General features: G+C 44.2%; 2 non-coding genes across 2 annotated transcripts; both read right to left on the reverse strand.

Annotated features, from left to right (window-relative positions):
• Nucleotides 1-1,434: 1,434 nt before the first annotated feature.
• trnak-cuu (transfer RNA lysine (anticodon CUU)) lies at nt 1,435-1,507 on the reverse strand. Its single transcript has one exon. It is a non-coding gene; the product is annotated as a tRNA-Lys (tRNA).
• A 925-nt stretch (nt 1,508-2,432) lies between these two features.
• On the reverse strand, nt 2,433-2,505 carry trnak-cuu (transfer RNA lysine (anticodon CUU)). Its single transcript has one exon. It is a non-coding gene; the product is annotated as a tRNA-Lys (tRNA).
• Nucleotides 2,506-3,449: the final 944 nt, after the last annotated feature.

Raw genomic sequence — 3,449 nt, forward strand, 5'->3', positions numbered from 1 at the left:
GTTGTACAGCAGTATACAGCAATTAGATGACAAGGTTATGAGTTCAAGCCCCACCAGGAGCAAGTATTCTTCTTGAAGCCTCTGCCTGTCTATTTCTGCCATGAAAATGATCATTTATTCCATCCTTAGGCCATTGAGATGACAGGATAGAGTGCAGGCAGAGATCAAATTTATATCACCAACTTTGCAGGGTGGCAAGTATTCTTCTTGAAGCCTCTGCCTGTCTATTTCTTGTCCGGAAAATTATCATTTATTCCATCCATTTGGAGGGTAGGTACTAGGGATGTCATTGAGATGACAGGATAGAGTGCAGGCAGAGATAGAATACAAATTCATAGTCTTCTGTATCACCAGCTACGCAGAGTGGAAAGCCTGCTCGAAATTCCAAGCGGATGGCTGTTTGCGAAGTGAGTTGGTGCTTCGGCAGAGAAAATAATCACCTAACGTGGGGCACGAACCCACGACCCTGAGATTAAAAAGTCTCATGCTCTACCGACTGAGCTAGCCAGGTACCTCAATAGTTATTTTGACTTGGTTCGAATATCGTACATCCCAGTTTCTGCAAAATATGGTGATCAGTGAGTGTTGTTGATGGATCCTGTGGTGCAATCTGTTAGCGTATTGTACTTATACAGCAGTATACAGCAATTAGATGACAAGGTTATGAGTTCAAGCCCCACCAGGAGCAAGTATTCTTCTTGAAGCCTCTGCCTGTCTATTTCTTGCCATGAAAATGATCATTTATTCCATCCATTTTGGAGTACGTTTCATAGGTACTAGTGATGTCATTGAGATGACAGGATAGAGTGCAGGCAGAGATAGAATACAAATTCATCGCCTTCTGTATCACCAACTTTGCAGGGTGGCAAGCCTGCTCGAAATTCCAAGCAGATGGTTGTTTGCGAAGTCAGTTGGTGCTTCGGCAGAGAAAATAATCACCTAACGTGGGGCTCAAACCCACGACCCTGAGATTAAGAGTCTCATGCTCTACCGACTGAGCTAGCCAGGTACCTCAATAGTTATTTTGACTTGGTTCGAATATCGTACATCCCAGTTTCTGCAAAATATGGTGATCAGTGAGTGTTGTTGATGGATCCTGTGGTTCAATCTGTTAGCGTGTTGTACTTATACAGCAGTATACAGCAATTAGATGACAAGGTTATAAGTTCAAGCTCCACCATGAGCAAGTATTCTTCTTGAAGCCTCTGCCTGTCTATTTCTTGTCCGGAAAATTATCATTTATTCCATCCATTTCGGAGGACTTTTCATAGGGAATATGGATGTCATTGAGATGACAGGATAGAGTGCAGGCAGAGAAGGAATACAAATTCATCGCCTTCTGTATCACCAACTTTGCAGGGTGGCAAGCCTGCTCGAAATTCCAAGCAGATGGTTGTTTGCGAAGTGAGTTGGTGCTTCGGCAGAGAAAATAACTACCTAACGTGGGGCTCGAACCCACGACCCTGAGATTAAGAGTCTCATGCTCTACCGACTGAGCTAGCCAGGTACCTCAATAGTTATTTTGACTTGGTTCGAATATCGTACATCCCAGTTTCTGCAAAATATGGTGATCAGTGAGTGTTGTTGTTGGATCCTGTGGTGCAATCTGTTAGAGTGTTGTACTTATACAGCAGTATACAGCAATTAGATGACAAGGTTATAAGTTCAAGCTCCACCAGGAGCAAGTATTCTTCTTGAATCCTCTGCCTGTCTATTTCTTGTCCGGAAAATTATCATTTATTCCATCCATTTCGGAGGACTTTTCATAGGTAATAGGGATGTCATAGAGATGACAGGATAGAGTGCAGGCAGAGATGGAATACAAATTCATCGCCTTCTGTATCACCAACTTTGCAGGGTGGCAAGCCTGCTCGAAATTCCAAGCAGATGGTTGTTTGCGAAGTCAGTTGGTGCTTCGGCAGAGAAAATAATCACCTAAAGTGGGGCTCGAACCCATGACCCTGAGATTAAGAGTCTCATTCTCTACCGACTGAGCTAGCCAGGTACATCTATAGTTATTTTGACTTGGTTCGAATATCGTACAGCCCCGTTTCTGCCAAATATGGGGTTCTGTGAGAGGGTCGTTGATGGATCCTGTGGTGCAATCTGTTAGCGTGTTGTACTTATACAGCAGTATACAGCAATTAGATGACAAGGTTATGAGTTCAAGCCCCAACAGGAGCAAGTATTCTTCTTGAAGCCTCTGCCTGTCTAATTCTTGTCCGGAAAATGATCATTTATTCCATCCATTTTGGAGGACTTTTCATAGGTACTAGGGATGTCATTGAGACGACAGGGTCGAGTGCAGGCAGAGAAAGAATACAAATTCATTGCCTTCTGCATCACCAGCTTTGCAGGGTGGCAAGCCTGCTCGAAATTCCATGCGGATGGATGTTTGCGAAGTGAGTTGGTGCTTCGGCAGAGAAAAAAATCACCTAACGTGGGGCTCGAACCCACGACCCTGAGATTAAGAGTCTCATGCTCTACCGACTGAGCTAGCCAGGTAACTCACTTGTGATTTTGCCTTGGTTCGAATATCGTACATCCCAGTTTCTGCAAAATATGTTGATCAGTGAGTGTTGTTGATGGATCCTGTGGTGCAATCTGTTAGCGTGTTGTACTTAAACAGCAGTATACAGCAATTAGATGACAAGGTTATGTGTTCAAGCCCCACCAGGAGCTAGTATTCTTCTTGAAGCCTCTGCCTGTCTATTTCTTGCCCTGAAAATGATCATTTATTCCATCCATTTTGGAGGACTTTTCATAGGTAATAGGGATGTCATTGAGATGACAGGATAGAGTGCAGGCAGAGATAGAATACAAATTCATAGTCTTCTGTATCACCAGCTACGCAGAGTGGAAAGCCTGCTCGAAATTCCAAGCAGATGGCTGTTTGCGAAGTGAGTTGGTGCTCCGGCAGAGAAAATAATCACCTAACGTGGGGCTCGAACCAACGAACCTGAGATTTGGAGTCTCATGCTCGACTGGTTCCTGATTTGGTCTGAATATTGTACAGCTCCATTTCTGCAAAATATGATGATCAGGGAGATTGTTTGTTAATGGATCCTGTGGTGCAATTGTAACCAATGTGAAATGGCTAGTTAGCGGTGGTGCGCGCCAATAGCGTAACAATTGGTGACGTCACTTGCTCTGAGACCTTGAAGTAGTGGTTCCCCTTGCTTTGCAAGGGCCGAGGCTTTTAGGGAGCAGTGGGTAACGATGCTTTGAGGTTGACTGTTGATTTGTGCAAAGGGTCCCTGGTTCACATCTGGGTAGGGGCTAGGGGACAGATCAAAGTTATACTGTTACATTGATGCTGTTGACCCGGATCACTGGTTGATATTAACATCACCTACCCTGCAGTATTTATAGTTCTGGGACTGAGTACTGATAGAACCATCACCTACCCTCCAGTATTTATAGTTCTGGGACTGAGTACTGATAGAACC

Source organism: Oncorhynchus masou, unplaced genomic scaffold (assembly GCF_036934945.1).
Source record: "Oncorhynchus masou masou isolate Uvic2021 unplaced genomic scaffold, UVic_Omas_1.1 unplaced_scaffold_14591, whole genome shotgun sequence".
NCBI lineage: Eukaryota > Metazoa > Chordata > Actinopteri > Salmoniformes > Salmonidae > Oncorhynchus > Oncorhynchus masou.